The sequence below is a fragment of the Leuciscus leuciscus genome (genome assembly GCF_965113295.1).
Source record: "Leuciscus leuciscus genome assembly, chromosome: 1".
Lineage (NCBI taxonomy): Eukaryota > Metazoa > Chordata > Actinopteri > Cypriniformes > Leuciscidae > Leuciscus > Leuciscus leuciscus.
This window is the reverse complement of record NC_138725.1, coordinates 73,518,718-73,534,974: the sequence shown is the minus strand read 5'-3', so window position 1 is coordinate 73,534,974 and position 16,257 is coordinate 73,518,718. Positions and strand designations below refer to the sequence as shown.

General features: G+C 39.2%; 1 long non-coding RNA gene across 2 annotated transcripts; it reads right to left on the bottom strand.

The window, feature by feature from the left end:
* Positions 1–1,872: 1,872 nt before the first annotated feature.
* On the bottom strand, positions 1,873–3,958 carry LOC309512551. Of its 2 annotated transcripts, XR_014211072.1 has the most exons (3): positions 3,941–3,958; positions 3,484–3,590; positions 1,873–2,314 (listed from the first exon to the last, which is right to left on the bottom strand). It is a non-coding gene; the product is annotated as an uncharacterized lncRNA (long non-coding RNA). The 2 variants fall into 2 exon arrangements; XR_014211073.1 differs by lacking the exon at positions 3,941–3,958 and having other exon boundaries at positions 3,484–3,930.
* Positions 3,959–16,257: the final 12,299 nt, after the last annotated feature.

Sequence of the window (16,257 nt, the reverse complement as noted above, 5' to 3'; positions counted from 1 at the left end):
GTTAAATTCTGGGTTAGCCTACAGAAATAAGTCATCACTGCAGCTCTCTATGGGACCTTGCTTTAGTAGGAAATACTGCAGAAAACGTTTAGTTATGATAGTATGGTTGATGGTTGAAGTAAATGTAGTAAATGCTGCTCTAATTGCCATGAAGATTTACATATATAGCAGCACTTTGCATTGGCAGCACAAGCTTTTAAAGAGTGCTTTGAAAGAGTTTAACACAGAGCAATATCTTCACCATCACAGAACAACAATGACTCTCATCATCATTTTTATCTCGATGCTTGCAGTATTTTATCAGGGTTTGTATAACTAGACTACATGTTTTATTGCATAAACTAGCATGTGTCATACTTTGGTATCTCATGGTATATCTGATTCTTTTAGAGTGCAGAGGACAGGCGGTCACCATCACTCAGACACCGTCAATAACAGCAGCCCAACCAGGACAAGACGTAAGAATAAACTGCAAAGCCAACAGGCCGGTGCATCTTAATGACCACATGGCTTGGTACTTCAGGAGGTTTGGAGAAGCTCCTACGCTACTCGTAAACAGAGCCACAAACCGCTTCCCTGGAGCTCCATCTAGATTCACAGGGAGTGGACACGGAGCAGACTTCACTCTGACCATCAGTGGAGTCCAGACTGAAGACGCAGGACATTACTTCTGTCAGAGCGACCACACTGGTGCAATAATCACACTGTGATAAAGAGCTGTACAAAAACCTCCGTCACACTGAACGGATACAGCTGAGAGACTCTGCAGATGCGCACACATCACACACGTGCAGCAAAACTAGACATTCACCTACCCAATAAAGTTTGATCTCTTCAAAGGCAACAGAATTATGAAATTACATACACTCTCAGAAAAAAAGGTACAAAAGCTTACACCTTTGTAGCCTACATAAAAAGAGTGCATATTAGTCCCTCAAAGGTACATATTGGTACTAAAAGTGTACATATTAGTTCCAAAAGTGTACATATTAGTACCTAAATGGTACATATTAGAACCCTTTTGAAGGGTACTGTCCCAGTGACAGCTTTTGTACATTTTTTTCTGAGAATGTTTATGATGTACTTAAGTCTGACTTAAGTGGCTCAAAAAGCACTCTTAATTTAAAATAAATTTACAAACCATTTTTTTGCACAAGTATAATGGGTAACAAACCAGGAAGACTTAAGTATCATTTATAGTCTATTATAGTATTTGTTAATGTTTTGAATTAGCTTTTATTTTTATATTTCTTATTATAAATATATATATATATATATATATATATATATATATATATATATATATATATATATATATATATATACATTTTAAAATTTTAGTTGAAGGTTTAGTCATTTTTATTTAATTTTTGTTTTAAATTTTGTTTTAAAAATATTTCTAGAGAGCTTTATTTTTATTTCAGTTTTAGTTTTAATAAATAATAATCCTTCTTCTTTAAAAATTCAACTACTTATTTCAGTTAGCTGCGAAGGCAACATTTCTAATTGTCATGTAAGCAACTATTATTTATATTTTCCCCCGGTTTCACAGACAAGGCTGAAGCCCCAGACTAAAATGCATGTTTGAGCTGTTTTAACTGAAAGCTTAAAATATATCAGTGCAATTGTTTTGTCTCAAGATGCACATAAGTAATGTTTTTTCTAAGGCACTTTAAAAAAAATCTATTTAAATGAATTAATTGAACTAAGGCCTTATCCTGGCTTATTCTAAGCCCTGTCTGTGAAACCAGGACTTTATTTTAGAATTATTTCAATTACCATTAAGTATTTTGGACCCCCTTTTTTACTCTAAGTGTCTTTAACCATCAATAGTTTTTTCTTAAATCATGAAAAATTAAACAAAGACAGACACAGTATTATTTATTTTATTTCAAGTACAACAGAACACTATAGCATGCTCTTGTGTGAATGAAGCAGAAGAGAGACATCAGCCAGAAGGATGAAGCAGAAGCCAGAGGAGAGACTGAGCGGATCTACTGATCTGAACACTGATCTCTCCTCAGTTGTGCAGTGACTGCAGGCTGGCCGCTCCGTGTGACCTCACAGCTCACTGAGACGCTCTTCATCCACTCCTGCTCAGAGAGAGTCAGGCTGCTGCTCCAGCTGTACAGAGCGTCCTTCTGCAGGAGCCCAGCGCTGCTCTCCTGAGCCCTGCTGCTCCCGTCCACCTTCCAGCTCAGGCTCCAGTCTGACGGAAAGCCCTCGCTGGCCACACACAGCAGTGTCGCTGTGTTCAGAGAGGAGATCTCTGCACTGGACGGGGGCAGGATGATCACTTTAGGAGGAGTGTTGCCTGAGAGAAGAAGAGCAGCGGGACAACAGACAACTCGCTTAACAAACATCTTCAATTTATTAGAGATTAAAGTGACAGACAACATTCTTACCATCAGTTTAAATAGACAAACTAATATAATAAAAGGCCACTTAAGTGCAATTAAAGAGAGACACTTTTATGACTATGTTTCTTAATACACTTAAGTATGCTTTAAAGAAGTACAGTTATTTTGATGTAGAGTACCTCATTATAATTTTAACTCTAGTGTGTTATTCGATATTTCAATTACAAGTTAATATATTTTAAATGTACTTAATTGCAGCTTCATCTTTACAAATGTGTAATCAATCACAATTATATTTAAATGCATGATGGGCACGTTTCAATAGAAGTTACATTAAAGTATCTTTTAACCATAAGGACAATAGAAGTAATTACGAAATTACATATAAAGATGTAATTAAGCCTAGCTTAAGTACATTAAAAAGCACTCTAAAGTTTAGCTAATTGCATTTCATATGAACTTAAGCCTTAAGAATTTTTAATTTTTTTATTTTATTTTTTTAAATAACAAGTGTCTAAAAACATACATTTTGGTTCACACTGAAGTATATGTTAAAGCATATTATTATTTTGAAATAATAATAAAATACATTTTTAAAATACATTTTAAAGTTTAAATGAGAAATTATATATAATGTATTACAATATCTGTTTTTCAAAACATCAAATTTATATTTCATGAATGAGTTTTACAATTGTTTTATTTCAAAGAAGGTTGAACATCTATAATAGTACATTTTGAAAACAGGTATGTTATGGGTGTTTATTTATGTATGTATGTATTTATTTATGTATTTATTAATTTATTTATTCTAAGTAGTATGTCACATTTCAAAAAAAAAAAAATTCTTCTCATGCTCTTATAGCATGCCAATATTTATCAAATGTATGTCCTTTCTTACAGGTCAATACAGGTGAAAATGTTCAAAACTTTTTTTTTAAGTTAAGACTTTTGTAGTATGTGTCTGTATGATCAACTCTCACATATAAACCTACACTTTATTTACTGTAAGCATACCAAATATTTACAGGACAGAGTAAAACATTCCATTTATAATGTCAAACATATATGACTAAATATGATAACTCTGCACTGAATTAAAATTATTTAATTATTTACTTACTGCCAACATCCAGTCTGGTGCCGCTGCCAAAAGTCCATCACAGTGATACAAACTAATAGAGCAGATGTACAAAAACCTCCTGAACGCTTCAGTAACTGCACTGTTCACTGCATCTCCAAAACAACATCTTTCATTTGATTTAGTGTTGTGGTCGATTACAGTTCAATTAAAATAATAATAATACACATTTAATTTTTTAAAGAGGACATTTTTTATAATATATTCTACATTTAAACATTGCAATCTAAACTCCAGTTGATTCACTGATGTTCAACTACTGAATGTTTATTAGAAATCATCAGCATATAGGAAACTATTGAGAAATATCAGATGATACTGACAAATTCTTATTAAGTAGAGAAATTGAATTAAATATCTTTTAAAACTGAATGTATTTATTTAAATCAGTGTGACACACTTTCTCCTGAAAGGAAGCCGCTTTGAATATGTGCACCACCTCTTTGTTTAAGACGGACTGTCCGCCGGTCAGGACTGTAAACAGCAGGTCTCGTCTCTTCTCACTCATTCTCAGCAAAGATGACTGCAAACGCTCTGATTATCTGCTCTCTACTGCTTTCTCTTGCTGGTGAGATTAGTGTTGAGTATTCAGAGCTTTTTCAGAAGTGCTTTATAAATGTTGTATCATTCTTCTCATGTATTGTGTGTTTGACTGTAACACTGACTGATGTGCTGTGATGGCAGGTTGTTTTGCTGAGATCATTCTGACTCAGAGTCCATCCGTGAATCTGGTGTCTGTGGGAAGCAGCGTCACTCTCAACTGCGGGTCCAGCAGTTCTAGTTTTAAAACCAGTTTAGCCTGGTATCACCAGAAACCCGGACAAACACCCAAACTCCTGTTCTATGGTGTTGGTAGCAAAGTGTCTGGAGTTTCTGAGAGATTCACTGATGGGAGATCAGGAACAAACTTCATGCTCAATATCAGAAATGTCCAGCCTGAAGATGCAGGAGATTATTACTGTCAGCAGTATTATGATTCATTAACACAGTGATACAGAGCCGTACAAAAACCCTTCAGTGAAAGAGGAACTGCTGATTTAGACACACACTGCACACATATTACAATATGACTGGAGCCAATTTTTTAAGGTCTGAACACACAAAAACAATCTCTGGGGCCGGATTCACAAAACATTCACTGTAAAAAACAGTAGTTGAGCTAAATTTAAAAATAAATAAATAAGGCAACCAATCACATTCAACTTTTTCAAATTTTTAAGTTAACTCAACTAATCTCCTCCACTTAAAAACTTTTTGTTTATCTAATGAGTAGCAGGTAGTCTTTTCAACTTAAAACTTCTTGTCAAGGCAACTAAACAATGTTTAGCATTTAGCAATGCAAGCATCTACAATCCTTGTTTTTTCATTTTTATGTGTTATTTTCAAAGTTAGCTACACGACATAACTAACCTCTTAAAACTAGAGTTTACCCATTTCACCAGGGCAAATAAGTTGCAAAAGTTGCAATGAATAGAGCATATCTCAACACAAATCTCCTTTGAAACATATGACGGTTAAATAACAGTGAAAAGCTAAAGTTTTTAATTTGACATTAACTGGAGCGAATTAGTTTGAGTTAACTTAAAAATTTAAAGGGATAGTTCACCCAAGTCATTAATTACTCACTTTCATGTTCTTCCAAACGCGTAAGACCTTTGTTCATCTTCACAAATCAAGATATTTTTGATGAAATTCGATGTCTCAGGGGCGGGGGGCTCCATTGACAGCTATTTAATTAACATTTTGAAGGCCCAGAAAGGCAGGGAAAACATCGTTAAAATAGTCCATGTGACTACAGTGGTTCAACCTTCATTTTATGAAGCGATGAGAATACTTTTTGTGCGTAAAAAAAACAAAACAAAAAACAACTTTATTCAACAATCTTTCTTCTCTTCCGTATCAGTCTCCGACACACATTCACGAGCACCACGACACATTGAGCTGGCGTTCTGACATCCTGTGTTTCCAGTTTAGTTCCTGTTTGTTACCAATTCCTCCTTGTTTGTTACCTTAATTACTGATTAGTCCCATTTTGTGTGAGTTTGCTGTTACTGAAGAATCTCCTGTGTGTTTTGGTTTTATGGTTTAAAGAATATTGATATTGTCATTCGTGTTTGAATTGCTGCACAACACATGTGACAACTTTCCATTCCACAAAAGGTTCTTTCTGGTTGAAAAAAAAAAATCGGTTGACGGCAAAAATCGGTGTTGCCTACACCGTGTTATCCTCTTTTTAATTGATTGTCGAGTTCACGCGCATAGGTTTAGTTACCTATGATCACGAGCGTGAACTCGACAATCGACTACTGTGGACTTCGACCGAAAACAGGATGTAAATACAGGTATGTGCGCTGGCTGAATTAACATCACTTTTAATCATATCTTGCACATCTACTGCAGTCAGATTCACCCGTGTTCACTCTGAAGGAATCACTCACATGGCTGGGCACTTGTAATGACACATCAAGGATGTTAAGAGGCTAAAAGCAGGTTTAAAACTTGCCCCATTGAAGTCAACAGGGTGCAAATTTTAAAAACAGGATAACACGGTGTAGGCAACACCGATTTTTGCCGTTGTTCTCTGTATTGACAGCACTCCAAATTTACAAAAAAATTAGCTCAATGTTAAAATTGACCGGAGTTCTCCTTTAATAGTCTATTTAAAGGATTTAAATGATTGTGGTGGGGAGTTTGCTCAAACTATGGCAGCGATACAGCGAATAGTTGTTCTAAAAGACGGCGCCGTCCGCAGAGCCCTTTCAAAGGCCAGTGAAAGCCGACTGTCAGTTAAGTCCTATTCAGACGTTAATTGTTTCTCATGGGCTCGTACGGTATTTTAAACATTTACAGGGGTAAGTGATTTTATTGCCGTCCGAATCCATAATGTCAGTGTTTTTTCTCACCCAACCCACGTAAAAATCCCTGGCCAAATTGTTTTTTGACAAACAGGTCGTGTGGTCATTTAATTGCCGTCTGAATCCACATCTCTGAGTTTACAAGAAGAGATTCAAAATTCACTGTTTAAATCGTTTTTGATCACTACCGAGCATCGTACTGTATGTAAGATGTACACTTTTATTACTGAAATGTTGGAAAGTATTTACAAGAAAAATATTTAATCGCAGCTCCACCTCAGCAAACAAAAATAGGAAAGAGAAGAAAGCACATACAGTTTTTTAAATGGTTATTGTGGCAGCAATATATGATACAATTTTAAAATATGTAGGCTAGGCTATTATTATAGGCTTTGGCTTTGGATTATTTTTTATAATATCCCATGAGTCCTAATAAATGCAATTTCAACTATTTCTAAAGTACTTCTTTTATAAAGAACACCGCTTTCTCACATAACGCAGTGAAACAGCCCCTGCACGAGAGAATAATTGATTCTCGAGCCATCGATATCAACCAATTCAGCACCATCGCCACGGACAGCACCCGGTAACATCGCACGTAAGAAGGTATATCTTAAGCAGCTTTCTAAGGTATGGTTCAAGGAACACGCCTAGTAATGGTATACCTTTAGTTAAGTTATACCTTTAGAGTCTTCGTAGCGCGCTAAGAGACAACGTTATCGGGAAACCCAGCCCAGGAAAGTATAAAAGCACATCCGGTCTGACCGGCGTTAGCTTCTGTGCCTCAGCAAGCGCACTGTGTTCATACTGTCTGTCTTATTTATTGTTGTCTGTCACTATATCTTTAACAAACTGCTCTGAGACACGAAGGTTGAGAATCCAAATGCAGTTTTTACTGGGAAAATCCAAGATCATAATCTGTATTACAGGCAGTGGTCAAAAGCACAGGGTAATCAGTCCAAACAATGACAGGGCACAGGAACACAGACGAACAGGGTAATCCCAGAGACAAGCGAACAGGGAGAGAGACAGGCGAACAGGGAGAAAACCAGCACAAGGAGATGATCGAAATGGACAAACATTGGAACGCTCAGAAATGCAGTGTTATACGAACAAGACTATGCAGGGAATTAATGTGAAAACCAGGCTACTATAGGGTGAGTTAAACAAGGTAATGAGACATAGGTGGATGCAATCAGGGATGATGAGTCAGGGCAGTGAGTTATGGGAAATGTAGTTTGTGACGAAATGACAATAGCCTGATGTGGATTGCCCTCTGGTGGCTCTCAAGGCTCTCACTCCAGCTGGTGACCGTTATAATATCAGTCACAAGCATAGATATTATGGCGAGCAAACAACATTTTAGATCGTGTTTATAAAACAAAATGTTGTATAATAAATAAATCAACTTTTTATGTGTTGTTTGTTTGGAACAGAGCATGCTCTGAGCATGCTCTGAGCACTGCGAGTTACTTTCGCTTTATTTGCTCCGTTCCCGTCTGTCACTCAAGGGTGTTCAGGCTCACGTTCCTTGCAGGACCAGCCCTGTTGTTGCTGAGGCAGCACGGAAGCTGGTATTGTGGGGTTCGCAAATGGATCTCGCGGAGGGGTTAGAGGGCTCTGCCTTTTCTCTGCCTTCACCTGGGGGATCGAGCGCTCTCTCTCTTACCCCTTTTCCACCAAGGCAGTGCTGGTGCTGGTTCGGAGCCGGTGCCTACTCGCGAACCAGTTCTTTGTGTTTCGACAGGCAAAGAACCGGTTCTCGGCCAGGAAAATTGGTTCCAAAGCGGCACCAACTCTTTGCTGGACTAGAACCGTTCTTTTACCACGTCATGCTTACGTCGGGGGCTGGGGGCGGGGTTATTGTCGAACTTCTTCTCGAACGTAACCTCCGTCTATAGTAATCAGACGAGCAGCACAAATGTGTTCTAAAAGTCCTCTTCTGACCCCAATATAGGATCGCAAAGCCAGGAGAAACATTTGCAGAAAGACGATGTAGTCCGCCATTGTAATTGTTATGCTTGAAGTTGGCGCAAGCGTTTCTGGGAAAGCAAAGACATATGGCAACTTACACAGTGACGTAACGACGTCGTTCGCTGGGCTCTCTAGTCAGTGGAAAAACAAACAGGTTCTGAGAAGGTTCGCAAGTTGAACCAACTTTGAACCAGCACCAGTTCCTAACCAGTTCTTTTTTGGTGGAAAAGGGGTATCTGGGATCGGAAGCCCGCACCGCGGCTTCTTCCACCCTAGTAAAGAGCCCAGTGTTTCAGCAGTCTATCTCTGAGGAGGTAAAGGTGCTGAGCATCGTTGCAGGGGAATAAGAACTCACCACCCTCATCTATTACCCCTTTTCCACCAAGGCAGAGCTGGTGCTGGTTCGGAGCCAGAGCCTAGTTTCAAATCGGTTCTTTGTTTTTCCACCGCCAAAGCACCAGCTCCGAACCAGTAAAACTGGTTCTTAAGTAGCACCAAATCATTGCAGGGTCTAGAACGGCGCCAAGAAAGAACCGCTTGCGTCAGAGGCTGGGGGCGGGGTTACCGTGGCCAACAAGACTGAAGAGAAACTTGTGACCGCCATTTTTAAATAGCAGCTAGTCGAGCTAATAGCAGCTCGATTATAATATCCGTCTATGTAAGTTATGGCGAGCTGCACGAACGCGTTGGATTCGCCGTGTTTGGATGCCGATTTATTTTCGCAAACCCATGAGCATCCATAGTAACGCAACGTCTATTATTGTTGATGCCTTGTTCGAGATGCATCGGAGCAGCGTGGACCGATCAGAGCTGCGGGAGTGTTTGGAGATCATACGACTCCTTGTGCTTTTTGATCGCTTTCGCAGTGATTTGATTTCATGTGCTGATCGTTCTGCGAGAAGCCGATGCATCTCGAACAAGTCTGGTGTGTTTATGTTTGGCGCTGCCGCACTAGCGTTGCTGGGCAACATGATACGTATGCAGTGACGTAAGATATAGCTCTGTTGTGGCTCTCTGGCCGGTGGAAACGCAAACCGGTTCTTAGTAAGCTCGTCAGTCGAACCAACTCCGAACAGGCAATAGCTCTAGCTCTGAACCAGCACCCGGTTCTTGTTGGTGGAAAAGGGGTATCAGAAGAGCATGCACGGTCATGTAGCTCTATATAAAAATGAAAATAAGGGTTCGGGCTGTGTTCATTAATACAATTTTCCGAGGTGTATGTGCACTATCAGGAGTTTTCCCCCACTGTTGTTTACTTTCTCTCTCTATCTCGCAAAAAAAAAAAAAAGAAAAAAAAGAAAAGAAAGACCATGCAATAAGAATCGAGTGGCTGAGGCAATGCATAGATTAAGAGTACATAGTTTATTGCAAGCCATGAATTTATGATTATTTTATTGTATGTTGAAACTATTTTAATATAGTTCAGCCTTTCATCCAGACTATGTTGACTTGTCTGGTTGATCTTTTACTATGTTTAATTTTGAGGAATTAAATTGAGGATTAAATTGATTAATTGATGAATTAAATGATAAATGCTTATCTGACTTTCAGTAGTTAGATTCATGTATAAGTTCAGCCTTTCATCCAGACCGTGTTGACTTGTCTGGTTGATCTTTTACTGTATTTAATTTTGAGTAATTAAATAAGTTGGCTACAATTTTGAGGAATTAGATGGTATAATACGGTGCTGCAGCTGTCCACCTCTGAGGAGATGGATGTTCTGAGCATCGAGTTAAGGGAAATTGAAAATTCACCATCTCAATCGCCTGTGTACAAGGAGTTTTTGGAGTCTATAACTTCCATGTCAGGGCCTTCCAGTCTTCCCGATCTCCACTAATAAAATTCGAAATCGCGGATCAAACCATTTCAGCTCGGTTTTTCAGTTCTCAAAATATATATTTTATAAAGGGGGCTGAAAGAGCTTGTGTATGGGCTGATGCCAAAGACAGAACAGACACTTGCGAGCTATCAGTCCTGTCACGCCTTAAGGCTCCCTTTAAGGCTCGGCATTACCCTCCAGGCTGGCTAAAACTACTTTGGCGCTGGTGAGTAAGGCGTAATAGGGGAGCTGCTGGGCGGACCAGCCTCAGCCATTAACAAACTCCTTGTACAGGATAGAGTGTTGTTTCCCGTGCTCCCCTCAGAAAGATTGGGGACCGGGATGGCATTTTCAACCAAAGCCTTTGAAGCAGAAGATGGATCTGAGGACCATTGTTCCTGCGAAAAAGCCTTCGGCCTCTACTTCATTTTGCCATACTCCCTGCATTCCTGTGATCAACTTGCTTTGGCTAAATCGAAGCTAATAACGATCAGACCGGATGTGCTTTTATCCTTTCCTGGTCGTGACGTCACCCGCCCGTGACGCTCACTCTTGCCATTGGACTAGTTGACACAAGTGCTTCAGACACAATCATGCAGGGGCGTTCCCAAAGTGTCATCGATGCATCTCGGGTTACACTCGTAATCTGAGACGTTCTTTAGATTTTCTTCACACTGAGAAAAAACTTGTTTCTTTCTAGAACTGTTCACTGAAAGGTTATTCAGGGAATCAAAAAATGGTTCTTCTGCGGAATCACTGCGAAAAAAAACCCCTTTTGGAACCTTTATTTTTTTTATATATATTTTATTTTATTTTAGATTAATTTTAATTACTGAGAAGTTATAGTTTTTGTTATCAGTAGCAACACTTGTAAATGCGGTTTCAAGATGACTTTCTTGTTTCATAATTTACTGTGCAGGTGTTGTCATGCTTCACTGAGTGAAATTTATTTTGGTATTTGAGATGAAATACTTTATAGGGAAGTCAAGTTCTTATGCAGACCACCCTTTAATATTTGAGAGGCTACATTATATTATAAGAATATTTAATGAAATATTTACTTCTAAACACTGGTTTGTAATACTTGGACTATGTAATATAATACATTATTTAAAAGATTTTTGTTCTTAAATCATACAAATGGACTCAAAGACAGACACAGTATTATTAATTTTATTTCAAGTACAACACAACATCATAGCATGCTCTTGTGTGAATGAACTCCGAGAAGCAGAAGAGAGACATCAGCCAGAAGGATGAAGCAGAAGCCAGAGGAGAGACTGAGCGGATCTACTGATCTGAACACTGATCTCTCCTCAGTTGTGCAGTGACTGCAGGCTGGCCGCTCCGTGTGACCTCACAGCTCACTGAGACGCTCTTCATCCACTCCTGCTCAGAGAGAGTCAGGCTGCTGCTCCAGCTGTACAGAGCGTCCTTCTGCAGGAGCCCAGCGCTGCTCTCCTGAGCCCTGCTGCTCCCGTCCACCTTCCAGCTCAGGCTCCAGTCTGACGGAAAGCCCTCGCTGGCCACACATAGCAGTGTCGCTGTGTTCAGAGAGGAGATCTCTGCACTGGACGGGGGCAGGATGATCACTTTAGGAGGAGTGTTGCCTGAGAGAAGAAGAGCAGCGGGACGACAAACAACTCGCTTAACAAACATCTTCAATATATTAGAGATTAAAGTGACAGACAACATTCTTACCATCAGTTTAAACAGACAAACTAATATAATAAAAGGCCACTTAAGTGCACTTAAAGAGAGACACTTTCATAACTATGTTTCTCAACACACTTAAGTACGCTTTAAAGAAGTACAGTTATTTTGATGTATTGAAAAATGTACTAAAGCACATTTGGTACTTCATTATAATTTTAACTCTAGTGTTTTATTTTATATTACATTACAAGTTAATATATTTCAAATGTACTAAATTGCAGCTTCATCTTTACAAATGTGTAATCACAAGTATATTTAAATATATGATGGACACGTTTCTATAGAAATTACATTAAAGTATCTTTTAATCATATTTCAAAGACAATAGAAGTAATTATGAAATTACATATAAAGATGTAATTAAGCCCTCCTTAACTAGGTTAAAAAGCACTCTAAAGTTTAGCTAATTGCATTTCATATGAACTTAAGCCATAAGATTTATTTTGGCTTTTTTTATTTTTTATTTTTTTTAACATGTAATTAAGTGTCTAAAAACATACATTTTGGTTCACACTGAATTATAATGTTAAAGAATATTATTATTTTTAAGTATTCTTAAAAGTATACTAAATTGCACTTTTTTTTCCAGGAGGGAGGTGTAAAATATATTTTGAATTGTATTATACATTTTAAATTATTTTAAAATACATTTTAAAGTTTAAATGAGAAATTATACATAATGTATTACAATATCTGTGTTTCAAAACAACAAATTTATAATTCATAAATGAGTTTTACAATTATTTTATTTCAAAGTAGGTTGAAAATCTATAATATAGTACATTTTGAATACAGGTATGTTATGGGTATTTATGTATGTATGCATTTATTTATTCATTTATATATTTATTCTAAGTAGTATGTCACATTTAAAAAAAAAATATATATATTAATAATATATATATAAGAGTTTTGTATGTGTCTGTATTATCATCTCTCACATATAAACCTACACTATATTTACTGTAAGCATATGAAATATATTTTTTTTGTTCCACAAGACAAAGTAAAACATTCAATTTATAATATTATAAAATATATGACTAAATATGATAACACTGCACTGAATTAAAATGATTTAATAATTCACTTACTGCCAACATCCAGTCTGGTGCCGCTGCCGAAAGTCCTTCACAGTGATACAAACTAATAGAGCAGATGTACAAAAACCTCCTGAACGCTTCAGTAACTGCACTGTTCACTGCATCTCCAAAACAACATCTTTCATTTGATTTAGTGTTGTGGTCGTTTACAGTTCAATTAAAATAATAATAATACACATTTAATTTTTTTAATGGAAATTTTTCATAATATATGATTCTACATTTAAACATTGCAATCTAAACTCCAGTTGATTCACTGATGTTCAACTACTGAATGTTTATTAGAAATCATCAGCATATAGGAAACTATTGAGAAATATCAGATGATACTGACAAATTCTTAGTAAGTAGAGAAACTAAATTAGATATCTTTTAAAACTGAATTCATTTATTTAAATCTGTATGACACACTTTCTCCTGAAAGGAAGCCGCTTTGAATATGTGCACCACCTCTTTGTTTAAGACGGACTGTCCGCCGGTCAGGACTGTAAACAGCAGGTCTCGTCTCTTCTCACTCATTCTCAGCAAAGATGACTGCAAACGCTCTGATTATCTGCTCTCTACTGCTTTCTCTTGCTGGTGAGATTAGTGTTGAGTATTCAGAGCTTTTTCAGAAGTGCTTTATAAATGTTGTATCATTCTTCTCATGTATTGTGTGTTTGACTGTAACACTGACTGATGTGCTGTGATGGCAGGTTGTTTTGCTGAGATCATTCTGACTCAGAGTCCATCCGTGAATCTGGTGTCTGTGGGAAGCAGCGTCACTCTCAACTGCGGGTCCAGCAGTACTGGTGTAACGTCCAGTTTAGCCTGGTATCACCAGAAACCCGGACAAATACCCAAACTCCTGTTCTCTAGTGTTGGTAACAAAATGTCTGGAGTTTCTGAGAGATTCACTGATGGGAGATCAGGAACAAACTTCATGCTCAATATTAGAAATGTCCAGCCTGAAGATGCAGGAGATTATTACTGTCAGCAACATGCTGAGTTGCCATTAACACAGTGATACAGAGCCATACAAAAACCCCTTCAGTGAAAGAGGAACTGCTGATTAAGAGACACACTGCACACACAATACACTATGATTGAAGCTGGTTTAAAAAAAAAAAAAAACTGGGGTCAGATTCACAAATTAGTTTTAAGAATAAAATGAATCTTAACTGCTATCTTATAATTTTTACCTTAGTGCGCAGCCTCCACATGGCTTTGAAGCAGTGTGTAGATACAGGATCGAGTAGAGTTACTCCCCTCGTTCGCAAGGGTTAGAAAGCGCTATGCTGAGTTCTCCTCTCCAGGATGCCCGTCTCTATGAGCCGGTCTGTGAGCGACTACTAACGCCAGTGATCAGTGATTCTGCTTTGCGATCGTAAATCAAGCAGTGATTGACAGCGCTCTGATCCAATGGCGTTGGGCATTGTCATGTTGACAGTAAATCTAGCCCAATGATGTCGGGGGGGGGGGGCACCAGGGGGGGCCAATCATATTCCAGGGGGGGCCGGTGCCACCCCGTGCCCCCCCCTCTAGACACACCCCTGCCTGTATGTGACCCGAAGGGACAGTGTTTTGGCATTTCAGTGAAACTGCCATTTCTGACGTTTTTACACAGCCATAATTGGCATGCACTCCCCTCAGTATGGTGGCGCTGATATATCATTCCCCAAAAGTGTCATTGACGCAGTGCGAGTTCTCTTTCGAAAGGGAATGTCTCAGGTTATGACTGTAACCTTTGTTCCCTGAGAATAGGGAATGAGACCCTGCGTCTTTCGCCATGCCTTGGGAATGCCTGCTGGACAGTCCCTTCAGACGATAAGTGGATGACGTTCTCTAGCCGCCCCTTATATTCTTCCGGGTCGCACTAGTATTGACGTTATAGGCTGTTGCTGGTCAATATGATTCCCGTGATTGGATAAGCGTTTCAGACACCGGTTCACGAGGAGGTGTTCCCCAAAAGCGTCAACAAAGCAGTGTCTTCAAAGGTTCCAGTCGTAACCTGTGATGTTACTTCTCCAGCCTCCAGGCCCATTTCTCCACCTCAGCCCGTCAGCACTTCGGCTCTTCTTTGGCTCTCCCCTCCCTCAGCTCCACCGTAGTCCTCCATCACACAGGTTCCCTCGTTCCTCCATCTTTGCCTTGGTCTCTCATCATCCTGGTTTCACTACAGATTTCAAAACCTCCAGCTGCACCTCAACCCTCCAGCCCTACGGCTCCACCAGGTCCCTCCAATGATGTCGCCCTAGGCCGTCTTCCTGATGGTTTCACTGGGGTCTCTTTTTCGTCTGGCTCCGCCTCAGTTGGTCATCCCTCAGGCTTCGTCCAGGAAACCTGTCAGGGCTCAATCTCAGCTCCTCCCTCCGTCATCTCCGTCTTACTGTTCCCCTCAGCAAGTCTCCCTAGTTCTCTGCCCTTCACCAGCTCCTCGTCCACTTCCAAGACCCCATCCCTCCTCCCTCCACTCTGGGACTGTTGTTTACGGCACAAGGACTCGTCTAGTGGGAGGGGGGAGTAATGTCAGGTTCAGGTTATGTATCAATGTGTTTGTGTTCATGTTTCTATGTTTCCTGTTTTCTTTCAGTTTAGTTCCTATCTCCTTAGTAACTAATTCCTGCTGATTTGTTACATTGGTTACTGATTAGTCCCAGCTTGTGTGAGTCTGCTGTTCCTGAAGAATCTCCTGTGTGTTTCAGTTTTGTGGATTAAAGAATATTGATATCGTCATTCTGAGTCATTCGTGTTTGAATTGCTGCACAATACAGGTGACAACTTTCCATTTCTACAAAAGGTTCTTTCTGGTGCAAAACATTTCTTTAGATTTTTACAATGTTCTTCACACTGAGAAAAAAACTTGTTAGGGCCCGAGAACCGATGGTGAGAGGACCCTATTGGATCTGCTCTGTTTATTATGACCGCCGCTAGCGTAGCTAGCGAAAGCGGTCATATAGGGATTTGTCAAAGTTTTTTTTTTTTTTCATCTACTGAATTTTTCGTCAACGATACCAGGGACACCGAAACACCGGGGAACATGAAATTAGGTGGGCATGTAGCCCCACTAGACTTTTACGGAAAAATTCCGTTTGGTCCCCGGGGGCCACTCCCCCCCCGCGCTGGGCCCCCCCAAACCCAAAAAATGCAGTTTTTCCTAAATAACTACCTGAACCGTGGCACCGAGGATGAAGACATTTTTATGGTATGTTGGTCTTAAGGGCCCACATCAACCTAGCCCATAATCACTCATTTGTGATTTGCGCCCCTCCCATAAAAAATGAAAATGCAATATTATTCTGCTTTAATC